General features: G+C 45.2%; 1 long non-coding RNA gene across 2 annotated transcripts in view; it reads right to left on the bottom strand.

Moving 5' to 3' along the window:
* The window catches only part of LOC118003243, a 72432-nt gene that overhangs the window by 46005 nt on the left and 8896 nt on the right, over positions 1-17531 (bottom strand). Inside the window, exon 1 of one of the 2 annotated variants that reach the window (XR_004677296.1) lies at positions 8249-8297. The exons of the other annotated variant lie outside the window; for it this stretch is intronic. This is a non-coding gene — a long non-coding RNA (uncharacterized LOC118003243). Of the gene's footprint in view, positions 1-8248; positions 8298-17531 lie in introns of those variants that run through there. 2 annotated transcript variants of the gene reach the window in all.

Below are 17531 nucleotides of genomic sequence, written 5' to 3'. Positions count from 1 at the left end.
TGCACAAACAATGAATCATGGAACACTTCATCTAAAACTAATGATGTAATGTATGGGGATTAACATAAGAATAAAAAAAAAATGCTTCTGTTGAGTGAATGAATTCTAATGCAGGTAATCCAAGGATCCCACTCTGATCTAGAGAGAGGTGCAGGAGGGAGTTTTGCCCATCCCAAAGATATTACTAGGAGCACCGTGTACAGGAGAAGGCAGGATGTCCCTTTGGCATCCCATGGCCCCCTCCTCCCAGGACCCAAAGCTCAGGCTGGAAGAAGTATTTATACTCTAGTTCGGCTCTGTTTGGGGTTAAATAGGCATTGGGAATTGGCCTGGGAACTTAACCATGATTTACAACATTGTTTTGGGAAGCGTAAGTGAGGTTCAAAGGCCAATTCAAGACATCAACTTTTAGGTTAAAATCGTCTGGTGAGTTGGGAATTGCAGAGTGGAAAAGGAAAAGACAACATGTAAAATGTTGTAAAAAGTAACTCAAATGAAAAAGACTATATTATATGACTCCGTTTATAGGAAATGTCCAGAAAAGGACAAATCTAAAACAACAGAAACCAGATCCATGGTTGCCTCAGGCTGGGGGAGGGGGATGCTCTGCAACAAATGGGCATCAGGGGTCCCTTTGGGGTGATGGAAATGTTCTACAACTGGATTGTGGCGAGGGTTGCACAACTCTGTTACTTTACTGAAAAAATCACTGAGTTGTACACTTCAAATGGGTGAAGTTTATGGTATACGAAGTACACCTTGTTAAAACTATTCTTTAAAAGTGACTTGATAAGATCTCCAGATTACCCAGCAACACTCCCTTACATCTGTGAAGCACTTTATAGCATAAAACGTTTTCGTTTACATTATCTCCATGTATACATCACAATATCCCTGCGAGGAGATCTCTTTTTGTTTTATAGTCAAGAACCTGAGGCTCAGAGTTGTTATGTGACTTAAGTGGCAGATTTCGAGACCTGCTTCTGCACAATTCCCTCACCCACGAAATTCCAGGTCTGTAAACACCTTCGTCAAGGTATTATCCACAGGAATGGAAGCAGGGGCTGAGCACCCATTTTTCTCTCTGTTCTTCTATCTGGTCTTTAGCCGATCTTCCCTCTGGTTGCTTCACCTTGTCGGTTCTGCGTGCTTGGTGGGGCCTCATGGGTTAAGCCTCCTGCAGTAGCTGCTTCAGGCCTCGATCCTTTTACTGTGGGGAGGAGGTTACTCCTTAATTAGAAATATGCTGGGAATAAGTTGGGCGCAGTGGGTTGAGGCCAATTTAAGGAGACTTTTTAGGTGGAGAGGGCATCCAGTCCTTCTGAGTTCCACTCTGGGGACTTCCACTGGGTCCAGGGATATGCTTATTGGTCCTCTGGGGCCAGGACAGCCAATGCTTCTCCCCTTGGCTTCCCAGCTGGGCTGGCATTGGCACACAGAACTAAATATCACCCTTGGATCAGGCAGTCAGGGTTCCTGTCCTATAGACTCTGCTTTACAGGACCATCTGCTCAGGCCTTCCTATGCCTGGGCTCTTTCCCGCAGAGTGAGAAGGAGCCAAGGGGGCCAGGGACAAGAAACACCTTCCAGATCAGGCTCTGGGTGCCTGGGGCCCTGGGACTCTCTGCTGAAATGACCCCAAGCCCTCTTCTAGGGCCTTTGATCAACTCTTCCCCAGACCTGTCCTCCCAAAGGCGGGCAGTGTGTCTGACTGCACACCAAGGGGCTCAAGAGGTTAGCCAAGGGGCGCTCTGGTGGGAGCATGAGAATGAGGTTCGGACAGGATTATCTGCATACATGATACAAGGCCCTCTGTGGTGAGGAACAGAACAGAGGGTGCACAGAGCAGCACCATGAGCTGTGGGCCAGGGAGACCCCATTTACATCCTTGCTTTAGCCCCTGCAAAAATAAGCAACAAGCCTGCCCAAGGAAGAACAGATGGGAAATATTCAGAGAACGTACAAGAATCATGTAGCCAACACATTTACCAGAGCTCGGGTTTTGGTAGAGGGAGAAAGGTATCCCCATTGCTTCACTAGATGTGGACATAAAGCTTCATTTATTTTTCATTGTAAAAAAAAAACCAGAGATGATATTGATTATTCCAATAGCGGAGATTCATTTGTTTAAAAATGGCAATAATAGGTCCCGCCATTATCGTCAGGATAAAGGCGGAATGCAGGCGGTATCTAGTGGAGGGAAGCACTGAACACGTGCTAATATGCTTGTTCTTTTTAGATTTTCCTCCAGCTGGTCCCGAAGATAATGTTCAAGGCTTTACCTTTTCCTCCATTTGTCTTACACTGTCTGGTGGGATATAGTTAATGAAAAACAGATGCCGAGATGTCTTTGAAGGTCAAGTCAAGACAAGTTAATAATTGCTTTCCCACAACAGGAGAGCAAACTGGAGGCCAGGATCAAAAGCAACTGTTTTGCTCCTTTTGGGGGCTGCCAGAATTCCCCCTTAGCGGGTGTGCGCCAGCTAAGTGTGGGGACGAGAGCGGAATCTGAATGATCTCATCAATACGGCTTACGCCGGACCCCAGCAGGGGGCACCTATCCAGTCTGATGAGGATGTGATTGAATCTGCCCTGTCTGAAAAGAAAGGAAATGCTGAAAAACCGTGCTGGTGAACATGCAATCTGCGGAAATAACCACGGCACACCGCCTGCGAGAGTCCCCGGAGGTGAAGCCGTAGGGGCGTGTGGCTCATGCCTGAAGTCACAGTTGGGAGCCCTACACTTGTGTGGCTCTTTGTTCTTTCCACAGCGCTGCCCCAGACATGATTTCACACCCTCCTCCAAGACAGAGTGGTGCTTGTCCCCACAGAGCACCCGGGGGCAGAACCCTCGGCACTCCCGCTCCCGTTCGGAGAGCCCCGGGAGAGAATGACACGGGCTTTGGGGGTCGAGCAGAGCACCCTGTGCTAAGCAGCCCATCAGTGGCCCCTGAGCTTTGGCTGTGCCCCGCCTCACCGGTGTGGAAGCGAGATGCCTTCAGGCCCCTGGGGGCAGCCCCTCCCACCAAGGCCCAGCTAACGGGCTTGTTGCTCTTGTGCGCATGGATCTGGTTTTGTCTCTTCTCTGCCTGCCCCGAAGGAACAGTTTCTACTAACAGGGGTGGGCGTCCGCAGCCCCACATTTTGACCCACCACAGGTGTCTGAAAGGAAGCTCTGGTCTACAGATCCGGTTGGAGCGAATGGCCCTGGGCAGGTCGGCTATCTGAGGGCTTGGGGCCAGATGCTCAACGACCTCATCATGGGTGTCCAGGCCCGGTGCACTCAGAAGAGGCACAGAGGCAGGCAGCTGACCAAATCAACCCGAATCATCGTGACTACCATTTATGGAGTGTCTCCAGGCCTGAAGGCCTCTATGTACATTATTCCACTTAATCCTGCCAACATCTTGCATCAGCTTTATTAGTCCCATTTCACAGATGTGGAGACTGAGGCTTAGTGGGGTGAAGAGGTTTCCTAAAGGCATGCAGCTGGAAGCGGTGGAACCAAGGGCTTTCCATCAAAAAGTCTGCTTATAGAAAGTCAGAAGTGCAAGCCTTGGGTCAGAGGGTGCTCCCAGGCCACTGTCTAGGGAGCCTTATGTCACATCTGGGATTTTCATACTTGCAAACACTATCACATAAGATTCCACAAAACTCAGGAACCAAGGCCTGGGTCCTTTTTCAAAGGATGAAAGCACTCCTCTCCTCCATAGTTCTGTTTCAGGCTGCCCAGTTTTCCTGGTAGACAAAGAAAGACACTGAGGATGGCTCTTTCCCAGTCTGGTCGTTTTAAATCCTCTTGCAGGACAGAGAGAACACGTCCCTGAGGGGACTGGGGTGCGCGCAGCAGGAGTGCAGAACTGGGATCCAGTGCTGGCTGCCGGGCTGGGTCAGGTGGATAGAGCCCACGTTAGAAGTAGCGTGAGCCGCGCCGTGCACTGAGAAGGAGCGTGGAGCGGCCCCTGAGGAGGCCAGGGTTCCCAGAGTATGAAGCTGGAGGAGGTGAGGCAGGTGGGCCCGAGCGAGGGGAACCAGCAGGCCCCAGGTGCAAAAGAAGGGAGGGGCAGGAGTTTGGCTAGAGGTGACAGGGGCACGTGGAGCTGGCTGTTCTGGATGCTGGTCCCATGGATCCATCAGAGTTAAAAGAGACCATCCCAATTGTTTGCTCCTATGAGGCATTTTGTACAAATGAGACTCAAAACCCCATAGGATTCAAAGCAAACTTTTGCACACGCTGGCCTCCACTTTCCTTTCTAGCCTCACCTACACCAGTTCTTTTTTTGGTCTACCTTACCCCCAAAAAAGGTCTGTGTCATCCTTCTACCCCTGCGCCTGCCTGGACCATGTGCTATCCCCAACGGGCCCTTTCACCGGCTCTCCGCCTACAGAATCCTGCTCACCAGACCTGAGCAGGAAGTCACTAAGAGGTACCACCAGGAAGGACATGGAAACAGAGTTATCACAGAAACGTGAATTAAAATAACAACGAGGCATCACGGCATAGCTATGAAATCAGCAGATTAAACAAACAAACAAACAAAATCACCCAATGCTGACACATTGGTGAACCAGGTTGCTGGTGACATTATAAATGGGTCCTACTTTTTTTGGGGGGGGTGGGGACAACAGAACAATATATTTCAAGAGAGAGAGAAATGTTCATGCTCCTTGACCTCCATCAATCCGACTTTGCAGACCTAAGCTTAAGAAATTGATACTGAAGAAGAAAACAGATACATGCATAAAGAAACCCTTTACATCATAAATTGTAACTGAAAAAACTGGAAATAGCCCAACTATCCTGCAGTAGGGGACGGTAAAGGAAATTACATTCACCAACAGATGGGAATTATGATGGAAACTATTTAGCAAAAAGAAATGCATATAGCTTGATGCTTAGGAGAGCACAAAACTGTATTGGAAATATACTATAAAAAAATCACAAAAATGTATGAATTTAGGATGTGTAAGGGAACACAGAGAAAGGAAAATCACTACTTATCAGGGCATTATTTTTATTAGAGTGTTGTTGATCTGATAAAAATCTAGAGAAAATGCTACCCTTCCTTCAAAATCCCTGGCTTACTTTGTTCCTACCTAGTTGGTGGTCCTTGAGTGTGACTGTATCCTAAATTTAGCTCTCTCTGGACCGGAAACTCTCCAAGGGCAAGAACTGTGTTCTACTTTTCTTTGTCTCATCTGAGCACTTGTATTTGCCTGGCACATAGTAAGTGTTCAATAAATGATTTTAAAAGTTAATTCAAGGATGATATTATGCTTAAAAGTAAAACTCAACAGATCATTTTCTCTACTCTCTTTTCTCCTGGCAAAAGGCACTCAGAGAAATAGATACTCTATTATTTTTAAAGGCTTCATGTGAAGGAAAATCCACATTAAAAAAGTTAGCATTTTACATCTGGACTGACGCAGATGCAGAAATGCAGGCAAGAGGTGGAAATCTACTGAGGCTCTCAGGAAGTATTTACCTTTGCCTCTTTTTTTTTTTTTTTTTTTTAAGAGAGAGAGGGTGGGGGAGGGGCAGAGAGAGCATGCAAGAATTTCAAGCAGGCTCCACCCCCAGCCTGGACCCTGAGATCATGACCTGAGATGGTGAACTGAGCGGAAATCTAGAGTTGGACCCTTAACTGAGGGAGCCACCCAGGTGCCCCTACCTTTGCCTCTTAACGAAATAAGATGTTTAAAGATTTTTTTTTAAAATTTATTCATAAGAGAGAGAGAGAGAGGCAGGCTCCCTGCCGAGCAGGGAGCCCGATGCGGGACTTGATCCCAGGACCCTGGGATCATGACCTGAGCCGAAAGCAGACGCTTAACGACTGAGCCACCCAGGCGCCCCTGAAATAAGATGTTTAAAAATTGAAGCTATGCTGAGGTTTGCGCCTCTGGGCCCACTGGATCCCCACCAGAAGGAAAACTAGTCACCACTCCTACGGGGCCCCCCAAAGCTGCTGTGCCTGAGTCAGGGCCCATGTAGTATGAGCTTAAATGTCAGGGCTGGTGTGGAGACAGGACATGTGACAAAATGGCAGGAGCTGAGCCCTCCAGAAGAGAATAATGGGAATTCACCATGGAACAGTTTTTAAGCACCCAGCCTTTAATGGGTGCCTGGCACGCTATACACATCACCTTAGGCTCCCATTTTTACAGACTAAAACCTTGAAGTTCAGAGATATTACATTACTCACCCAAGGTCAAATGGCTAGGGAGCGGTGGCTCAGGACCCCACAGCCACCAATAGGCCTTAACTAACCTCTCTATCGAGCAGGCCTCCCAACCCGCTCTGAACAGCCCCATGTTGGCTGCTGGTCCTGGCTGCTGACGTCTCGGGGTCTTCCTTTTGCTTCTCTTTCTCCTTTTTCTCATTTTTAGAAGGCCAGTTCACATGTTGCAGGATCACGGCGGGGAGGAAGCAAACAGCGATCTCCCTTTCTGGGAGCCTGTGACTCAGATCGTTCTCACCTGGTAAGCCAGGTGTTCCCTCCTGCTTTCAGCCCCGCTCCCCCGGCCTTGGTTTTACTCCATACTCTGTGAATCGCTGTGGTCATCGGTCATTTCTCCCCAAGAAAATCGCCCACTCCCTTCTACCAGTGACCTTCCCTGAGTGTGTACATCATCTCTGGGACATGTTTTAACTGAATTTAACTGAATACAGTCTCCCATATTGAGGAGATGGTTTGGAGAGGAAACCAAGTGTTTTTCCAGGATAGTTTCTTCCAAAATTAAATTAATTTTCTTTTCCCTTGGAAGTAAAGTTTTTCACAAACTGCACCTTTGAACGTTTAAGATTCTCCTACTCTCGCTGTGTCCCCTTTCCTCTTTTCCTTCCATACATTTTGCCTGTGGGGCAAACCTGATACTTTCAGGCTCTCTCAATGTAACAACCCCATCTCATGAATACCCAGCTACACTCAGCCACGGGTAGAGCCCCTCCTACCTGCTGCCTCCGCTTTGCTCACTTATATTCCTCTTAGCTTTATTTTATGCCCTTCAAATTGTCTTCCTAGGGCGCCTGGGTGACTCAGTCATTAAGCGTCTGCCTTCGGCTCAGGTCATGATCCCAGGGTCCTGGGATCAAGCCCCACATCAGGCTCCCTGCTCAGTGGGGAAGCTGCTTTTTCCTCTCCCTTTGTTGCTTTCTCTCTCTCTTCTGTCTAATAAGTAAATAAATAAAACCTTTCACGTTGTCTTCCTAAAATACAGAATTCCACATTAACTAAAAACGAGTGTAGCAAATCGATGGTGCTTGGTGAGGTTCAAACTATGAAATCCCACCCATTCTCATTGTCTGGGCTTACACAGTTAAATATTAAGTGGTAGCAGATGCTCCTGCTGAGACTCAACTTGCAAGTCTGAGTTTCATCATTCTCTCTAAAAGACCCTTGCTAGTCCCCCCTTTTATTTTTCCATTAAAAAGAAGAATATTATCAAGGCTTAAATAGAATTAAAACTTTTGTGCTTGGATAGTTTAGTGATAGATGCTTTTTCTTTTAACCAGTTAAGGGAAATGGTGGAAGTTCAGCCGATGCTTTCTAGGTGTGTTGTGTATTATTTATATTTCAAAATAGTAAATGAATATTTTAATACATGTGTGTGGTGAGTGAAATCCAGCCATAGACTGTTTGCAGCTCCTCCCACCAAGAGGCAGAATCTTTTTTCCTATCTTTCAGTCGGGGACTTGCTTTGACCAATATTAGGTGGCTAAGCTGGCATCCCGTGAGATCAGGGCCTAGATCTCAAAAGGACTTGTAGCTTCCTCCCTCGTCACTCAGAATGCCCTGAGGATGCCGTAAAAGGAAGCCAGTCTGCTCTCCTGGAGGGTGAGAGGCCGCCTGGAGGACAGCCCAGCACCACTGCCTGACATGAGTGAGGCCATTTTGGACCTTCCAGTTCAGCTGGGCTCCAGCTGAAACCAACTGCTTGCATAAGCCCAGGTGATACCAGTAGAACCCACCAGCCCACAATATTAGGAGAAACAAATCATTTTGTTTAAAGCCTTTAAGTTCTGGGAGTGGTTTGTTCTGTAGCAATTGATAAGGGGAACACTGTGGCACCCCCAAGTCACTGTGAGTGTGTATATAGTCCACATGTGTGCCTTGTACAGGAAAAGTAGTTTAAAGGCAATTGCTTTCTTTGGAAGTTCCCCATATTAGAAATGGGCTCCTGAGGGAATAAATAGTGGATAGCCTAGGAATTTGCACTAACAATATTAAGCAAATAAAACACATACTCACCAAAAATATATGTTGCCTCCACCAGTGTCTCACTAGTCTGTGAAAAGTATGCACTTTGAGCACTTTTGTTGTGAAATATTCCTGGTCTACACAAAGGATAGAAAATAAATATCAAACAATGCACACCACCACCTACCTAAAGAAAGACTATTATAAGTACAATGAAAGCCCCTCCCCAATCACATTCTACTTCCTCCCTCCCTAGAGGGAATCACACCGTCCCTAATTGGTATTTATCATTCCCATGCATGTCTATATGTAATATATTGCTTTGCCGTTTTATAATTTTATGTAAAGGGAATTATCTGTAGGCATCTACAACGATGTCAGATTTTTGAGCTCTATCCATGTTGCTGCAGCGCTCACCCAATGGGAGTCAAGCATGGGAACTGGGACCCCAGTGTGACACAAAGTCACCTGCTTTTTTCCCTCTGTCTCCCTTCCCCACTAGTGTAAGTACATTAAATGTGTGTACACCAAGTGATTCCACCTGAATATCAAATGAATGCAAAGCAGAAGGCAGGGTCTATATTGTTGTCCACCAGAAATGTAATGTGAACCACATGTCATTTTAAATCTTCTAGTAGCCACATTTTCAAAAGTAAAAAGCGCCTGGGTGGCTCAGTTGGTTAAGCGACTGCCTTTGGCTCAGGTCATGATCCTGGAATCCTGGGATCGAGTCCCGGGATCGATTCCCACATCGGGCTCCCTGCTCGGCGGGGAGTCTGCTTCTCCCTCTGACCCTCTTCCCTCTCGTGCTCTCTGTCTCTCATTCTCTCTTTCTCAAATAAATAAATAAAATCTAAAAAAAAAAAGTAAAAAGAAACGCGTCCATAAATTTTAATAGTACGTTAAATAAAACCTATTATATCTAAAATATTATTTCAATATGTAATCAGTATGAACATTATTAAACAGTTTTCTTCATACCAACTATTGAAACTCTGATGTGTTATTTTAGAGTTATAGCGCATGTTAATTTACAGGAGCTGCATTTCTTTTTTTTTTTTTATTAAAGATTTTATTTATTTATTTGAGAGAGAGAGAATGAAAGACAGAGAGCATGAGAGGGAGGAGGGTCAGAGGGAGAAGCAGACTCCCTGCCGAGCAGGGAGCCCGATGCGGGACTCGATCCTGGGACTCCAGGATCATGACCTGAGCCGAAGGCAGTCGCTTAACCAACTGAGCCACCCAGGCGCCCCAGGAGCTGCATTTCAAAAGCTCAGGAGCCACATGGGGCTAGCTGCTACTTTATTAGCATGGATGTACATTTAAAATCTGACCTGGGGGCACCTGGGTGGCTCAGTTGGTTGAATATCTGACTCTTGATTTTGGCTCAGGTCATGATCTCAGGGTGGTGGGATCGAGTTCCCATGTTGGGCTCTGTGCTCAGCGGGGAGTCTGCTTGAGATTCTCTCTCTCTCCCTCTGCCCCTCCCCGCGCCCCACGCCCCGCCCCTGCTCACGCATGTGCGCACTCTCTCTTGCTCATATCTTTTAAAAAATAATAATAAATAAAATCTGACCTGAAAACACACACCAAGTAATCCTCAGTGTGTCAATCTTCATATTAAGGAGTGGACACTGTGAAGGCGTTCACATCCTTCCATGAGGCTAGAGGAAGTCTTTGCACGGAAGGCTTTAGGGATGCTGGGATGGTGCGGGCAAAGCAGACTAAGTGGTTGGGGAGGCCTGGCAGGAGGCTGATGCACTGTACTCCCCTTATATAATCTTAGGAAGGTCACTTGACCTCCCAATCTTTTGGGGCCTCAGTTTCCCGCTCCATAAAATGAAGGATGGACTGGGAGTGTTTTAAGGGCTTTTGTAGCGCTGATGATACGGAGTTTTCCATTTCCTACAGCCAGTCTGCCTTGGGATAAGGACCATGCTGCTGGTCCTGCACCTAAGGGATGGGAGGCTGTTTGTCTTTCCAACACAGAGCACCATTAGAGAGGGACTCCTGCATGTCCCACGGAGCCAACACATACACCTCTGTTCTTTCAGGAGGACCACGATTCCACCCCAGGCCAGGCTGGCACCACAGAAGTCCCCAGTCAGAAGGAACCACAAACCAACTCCCCTGGGTGGCATGGTCTAGGCAGCACTTTATTTAGAGGAATCCACACAGAGATGCTACAGTTTGGTCTGGGCATATGATTATACGGTTTTGATGTGAATTGGCTTACGGGAAGTCAAAAGTCCTGGCTGCAAATCCCAGCTCACATCACATTTACTGTGCCCTGCTTCAGTTTCCCTTTTTCTCAAATTGGCAGTAGAACTGTTACTTATCTTACAGGTATGCCAGTTCTGTCCTGGTCCCCAAATCCCTTTTTAAAGAAAGTCTTGAGGTGCCTGGGGTGCTCACCCAGTTAAGCGCCTGACTCTTGGTTTCAGCTTAGGTGGTGATCTCGGGGTCATGAACTTGAGCCCCGCGTGGGGCTCTGTGCTTGACATGGAGTCTGCCCTATCCTTTGCTCCTCTCCCCACTCGCGAGCGCACTCTGTCTCTAAATAAATAAATAAAATCTTTTTTTTAAAAAAAGAAATACAAGTCTTTACATAAGTCCTACATAAATCCAAGTTTTGAAGTAGTTTCTGGCTGAAGCCAGATTTGAAGTCAGGCAAGATCTCAAGATTCATCCTCTTTTCTTCCTTGAAATCCAGTGGTTCTAAGGAGGACATGTGGCCATACCTAGCCGGGGGAGCAGAAGAAAAGGAAGAAAGATGAAAGCTTTTACTTTGTTCATCAAGCCCTTACTGAGAGGTAGGGATCTGAGCTGTTAGCATTTTCCAAGGTCCCTTTTCAGGTGGGTGCCAAAGGGACAGGCTCTCAGTCATTCCTCTCTAATTAGGGGTGGGAAGGAAAAGGAAGGCTTTCTTCCTAATATAAATTTCTATTAACAGTCAAGAGGGCCACTGGTCAGTGCATTCTGATTCTAGGCAAATTGCCATTAGACATAAATCTAAAGTTAATGCAGTGTTACCTCCCTCCCACCCTCCTTATTTCTTTAAAGAGATGCATCACCACCCAAACATTGCAGGCTCATTCGGAAATTACCTTCTCTCCAAGAGCTCATTTTTCCTGGAAAGTCTTTGGTTTGATCCTCTCAGGGTTGTGCCATTTATTTTCAGATATGATTTTAATTTTAAATTTCAAAAGTAATTTAGAATTCAATTTAAAAAGTTATACATGGAGATAAATACATATGCAGATACATATATACACACATATACACATGCATAAAAATCTGGTAAAAATTAAAATATTATAAAAGAGTATTCAACAAAAAGTTTCCTGTGTATTGTTTCAAAGCTGTTCTATGCATAAAAAAGTATTTTTTTAGGGCGCCCGGCTGGCTCCGTTGGTAGAGCATGAGACTCTTGATCTCAGGGTTGTAAGTTCGAGCCCCACACTGGGTGTAAAGATTACCTAAAAATAAAATCTTAAAGAATATTTTTTTCAGGCATTAAAAAAAAAATGATGTCCTGTTTAACTTTAAAGCTACTTTAACTCAAGACAAAGGAGAAAGGCAGAAACCTGTGGATTTAAAAAACAGAAGAAAAAAAAAAAAGCCTGGGCTATAATTGTTTCAAATGATGTGTTGATGTGTTGAGTTTAAAAATATTTTGATGTGTTCCAATGCATGGAAAACAAGATGCTGTGAATCATTGACTGTCCTGAATAAACTATCCAGTATGATTATATATTTTTGTGTTCACTTGGCAAAGTCACCTTGACGAGTTTACATAATAATATACAGAAAATGGAAAGCTACCAAATAAACTGGAGGGGGGCGGGGAAGGAGCAGAATCACCACTTAGAGAAGAGGCTTCGAGAATGGAAAGAAATGGAGGATCAGAGACGTAGGTAAGCAAGCTCCAGGCCCTGGCTTTCCTGTAGGGTTTTCTGCAATGACGGAGATGCTCACGGTCTGCATGAACAGTGGCCGCTATTGCTGTTGAGGACCTGAAATGCAAGGGACCGGGTTTTTCATTTCATTTAGTTTTAATTCGTTTGAATTTAAATAGCCACATGGATTGGCTATTTTGGCAACGGACAAATAGAAGAAGCAAGGAAAGGAGATGGGAAAAGAGTAAGACACACGTGGAAAAGCTGAGGACAACTGGCTTTAAGAGACAGCGAGAGACCCTGGACCCCTGGGAGGGAGCTTCCTACAGCTCTGGCCTTTATTCTGAGGTCCCTGTGACAGCAGCGCTGGAACGGCCTCTCCAGGGCTAGATTCTGGAACAATGAACATCCCACCTGTGCTGACCATGGAGGTCTGTGGGCCTCGACTGCCTAATCTGTTTTTTTTTTTATAATTTTTTTTTTTTTAAGATTTTATTTATTTATTTGAGAGAGAGAGAATGAGAGACAGAGAGCATGAGAGGGAGGAGGGTCAGAGGGAGAAGCAGACTCCCTGCCGAGCAGGGAGCCCGATGCGGGACTCGATCCTGGGACTCCAGGATCATGACCTGAGCCGAAGGCAGTCGCTTAACCAACTGAGCCACCCAGGCGCCCCAACTGCCTAATCTGTTAATGGACAGGAGCCCACCATCTCAAGGACTCCTCCACCCTAACATATAAAACAAAAGAGTTTACTCCAAGGAAAACCCACAGTGTTGATGCACCACTAGGTGTCACCATTAACCAGAATGAATTTTTATTATTATTATTATTATTATTATTATTATTATTATTATTATTATTTTAGCCAGCAACATTTGGTGAAAGTTTTTTCTCTGAATCTATAGCTGATCTACACAATTTATTTGGCTATTTTCTCACTTTTTCACACCAAAAGCAAAGTGGTTTGTGCTCTGGGACCTCACTAAATAGGGATACTCATGATAATTTGATTTTTCTTTCCAGTTAAAACTCTGCTAGGAGCCACAAACATGATGTGTATGCCTGCACACATGCTCACTCACTTGCTTGCTCATTCATTCACTAAACATTTACTATGTCAGGCAGGGACCTCATGTACAGCCGTGTATGTTGTGTACTGCACAACCTGGAGGTACTATTCGCGTAGACCTCAATGTGAATGGTGCTCCCCGAAGCTGTTCAGCTCTGTGGCTCTGCTAGAGTCTGTTTTGTACCATGGGGACAAAAACATGGCCCTTGCTTTTCCTTCCTTTCTGTTATCTCAGGATAGATTGTTAGTCTAAAACCTTCTTTGTAACTAGAAATATCTGTGCCCTATATAAATTTTGAGAGTTATACATACCACATGTAGCTTTCACCTTCTATCCTCATAAGAACTAAACTTCCATTCCCTTTCAGAAAAGTAATACTCTGTACTGAGCATATTTTATGAATAAAGCAATGTACTAAGCCAACTGGAAAAATAAAGTCATGGCCTTTGCCCTTGAGGGATTCAGAAGAGGCTTGATCATACCTAAGATACAGAGGTTTTGCATATCTCAACTTGAACTTTGACTAGAAAAGCAGTAACAGCAATTAAACATGAGCCTGGGGACCAGGACCTCGAGATTCTAGCCTGAATAGGCTTTCTTGGGGGAATGTTATTGGTTAGGTTGAAACTTAGTGGCTTAAAACAACAACATTTATTATTTTTTGCGATTCTGTGAGTCATTTGGACAGTGCTGATCCAGCTGATGTGATGGATCTCTGAGGCTGGTAGGTGGCTCCTCCAGCTGGGCCACCTACCTGGAGATTAAGAGGCTCTTTTGTTGAGGAGGACTCTGCTGGGATGGCTTGTCTCTGCTCCACACGCTCTCTCATCCTCGAGTCCAGGAGATCTCATCATGGCGTGCCAAAGAGCAGCAAGACAGGGGAAGCTTCAATAAGCAAGCACTTTAAAATTTCTGCTTGGGTCATATTTGCTCTTGTCTCTGGCCAAAGCAAGTTACATGGCCACACCTGGAGTCAGTGTGAAAGGTACCACCCAAGGATGTGGCTACAGGGACATGTGAACAAATTGAGGGCCACTGGGGCAACAATCCACGGAAGAAAAGACTTCAATTCCTTCTTACTTCAGCTTTTGTATAATGACGATATATTTTATATAATAATGATATGTATATAGCTCAGTTTTTATGTGTAGATAGATAATAATACCTTCTTTACTTATTGCCCAGACATGCGAAAAGAACAAAGACACAGACAAAAGTGCTATGTATCACTCCAAGAAAAGCAACAATATAAACGTTATTGGGGCACCTGGGTGGCTCAGTTGTTAAGCGTCTGCGTTTGGCTCAGGTCATGATCTCAAGGTCCTGGGATCGAGCCCCACATCGGGCTCCCTGCTCGGCGGGAAGCCTGCTTCTCCCTCTCCCACTCCCCCTGCTTGTGTTCCCTCTCTCGCTGTGTCTCTCTGTCAAATAAATAAATAAAATCTTCTAAAAAAAATAGATAAACGTTATTAATTTTACTTCAGTTTCTTCATTTACCTTTCCCACATCTCCTCTACAACGTGACAAATCTCTCCCACTTACTGGAAATTTCTATCGAAAGCAAAGGCCATATTTCAAAAGAAGTTCCATTTCTCTTACAATCATCACCTATATAGGTACACTTCAAGGGCCTTGTGTAGCCTTGAAGGGCCTTGGAGTGTCATTAAGGAGTGGAGACCCAGGAACGTCTGGCCACATGCCACATTCCACAGTTGCCCCAAATGTTAGGCTTTACAGGTACAATTTGTTCTTTTTTTTTTTTTTTTTTGAGAGAGAGCATGCAGAGTGCGGGGAAGGACAGAGGAAGACAGAATCCTCAGCAGATTCCACATTCAGCACGGAACCCAACCCGGGGCTCCATCCCACAACCCTGAGATCATGACTGGAGCCGAAATCAAGATTTGGATGCTTAACCAACCGAGCCATCCAGGTGCCCCAGGTACAATTTGTTCTAAATAGTTGCTCCACACTGCATAGTTTGAGCCCCTGTCACTACAGCACCCGAAGGGTTTATCGCATAATAATGAGAATGATGAGGCGTTTTCTGTGTCTGTTCTTGTTCCTATTTGCATATTGCTGAGTATTACTGCAGGTAACAACACCTCTGCAAATCCACATTCGATCCTGCTGGAACGAAGATTAGGCAAGAGCGTTACTTCATCTCTACTAATGACTCCTTTTTCCTATAATTTATGATCTCCGTCCTTTAATTTGATGAATAAGCATTTATTGAGAATTTACTAGGTGTGAAGAATTGCTGCAGAGATAGAAATGAGTAAAACACAGTCCTTGCCCTCCTCAAGGTCTCTACCTAATGGGACAGTGGAGATAACTAACAACAAATTGTAAGGCAAATCTGACAGTTAAGTGCTCTGGGAAGCATGGGGGAGGGCATGATTTACACCAGTGAGATAAACTTGGGAAGACATCATAAGACTGATGACTTTTGTTCTGAGCCTTGATAAATGATTAGGCTTTCTCCTTGTGGAAAAAAGGTGGGAGAATTCCCTGCGGAGGGACTTGTATGGTAAACAGATAAGATTTAATGCACACACATTCAGAAAAGGATCACCCAGGATGGTCTGAGTGTGGGGTATGCTGTTGTAAGAGGAAAAGGAGGTGAGGCCAACTTGTCCAGTCCTTGAATGCTCTTATTAAAGAGTTTACAAGAGGGCCTTCAATGGCCTATGATTAAAGCATTCCCATGATGGTAATTATTTTAGAACTGTCCCTCTGGCTTCTGGATCTTGATAAAATGGCAACCCATTTTAGGCTACTGGCTATTTTGCTCAACCCAGTGCTGGGAGTGCCTCAGAAATGGGGCAGCCGGTATATCTGAGTCTCTAATGTAATAACTGTGAGAAGCTTCTAGAGGACAGCAAGTAATTGGGTCCCAGGGTATGTGTGTGTGTGACTCTCGTCTACAGGAGAAGGGGAAAGGTGCGACAAGTGGGGAAGCTTTTATCTTGGGCCCTTTCCCTCCCCCATATTTCCATGGACAGATTATAGTTTATCCCAACTCCACTACAAGACAAAACAGAATCACTAGTCCTGCACCAGTAGGAAATAGAGCTTGTAGCTACACGAGGGCAGGCTTAACCCCTGGGGATAGGAAGAAGGTAACAGGTGCAGGTAGATCCACATTCCCTTTAAGAACAGGAACTGCTACTACTCCAAAGAGTACTGGAGGTCTTGGCCAACGTGTTAAGGAGTAATAGGTATAAGGATTCGAAAGGAAGTGACAGGTGCCTGGTGGGCTCAGTTGGTAGAGCATGCGACCCTTGATCTTAGGGTCATGAGTTCAAGCCCCATGTTGGGTGTAGAGCCTACTTAAAAAAGAAAAGAAAAGGGGCACCTGGGTGGCTCAGTCAGTTAAGCGTCTGCCTTCGGCTCAAGTCATGATCCTGGGGTCCTGGGATCGAGCTCCATGTCCGGCTCTCTGCTCAGTGGAGAGCCTGCTTCTCCCTCTCCCTCTGCCTGCCACTCTGCCTACTTGTGCTCTCTATCTGTCAAATGAATAAATAAAATCTTAAAAAAAAAAAAAGATATGAACATGAAAGGCAACTGTACAAAAAAATACATAGAAATATACATAGGAAAATATATTAATGATTTTATTTTATTTTTTAGATTTTATTTATTTATTTGACAGAGAGAGACAGCAAGAGAGGGAACATAAGCAGGGGGAGTGGGAGAGGGAGAAGCAGGCCTCCTGCTAAGCAGGGAGCCCGATGTGGGGCTCAATCCCAGGACCCTGCGATCACGACCCAAGCCGAAGGCAGACGCTTAACAACTGAGCCACCCAGGCGCCCCTATTTATATTTTTAAAGTGGGGAAGAGTTCTTTTAAAAACAAGACCCTGGGTGGCTCAATCGGTTAAGCATCTGCCTTTGGCTCAGCTCAGGATCCTAGGGTCCTGGGATGGAGCCCCGTGTCAGGCTCCCTGCTCACTGAGGAGCCTGCTTCTCCCTCTCCCTTTGGCCTTCTCCCTGCTCGTGCTCGCTCGCTCTCTCTCTCAAATAAATAAATAAATAAAATCTTAAAAAAAAACCCAAACAACCCAAGACCTAAAAAGTACAATCAGAGGCCAAAAAAATTGAGGGATTTGACTGTTTCAGAATTAATGATAATGACGGATATTGTTAACAGAATTAGTGATTGACTGAGAAAAAAAATATTTGAGACTTCTAAAACCAACAGGGATTATTACCTAGAATATATAAGAAAGTGCTACCAATCAGTCAGAAAAAGACAGAGAACCCAATAGAAAAATGGACAAAGAATATAAATATGTGACTCACACAAGAGAGTCCACTAGTTTCGCTCAACCCCACCAGTTACAGATGCATGAAAATGAAAACAAGA

Source organism: Mirounga leonina, unplaced genomic scaffold (genome assembly GCF_011800145.1).
Source record: "Mirounga leonina isolate KUSES-001 unplaced genomic scaffold, KU_Mleo_1.0 Mir_91, whole genome shotgun sequence".
Lineage (NCBI taxonomy): Eukaryota > Metazoa > Chordata > Mammalia > Carnivora > Phocidae > Mirounga > Mirounga leonina.
Note: the sequence above shows the minus strand (reverse complement) of the source record. Positions and strands in the feature narration are given on the sequence as shown.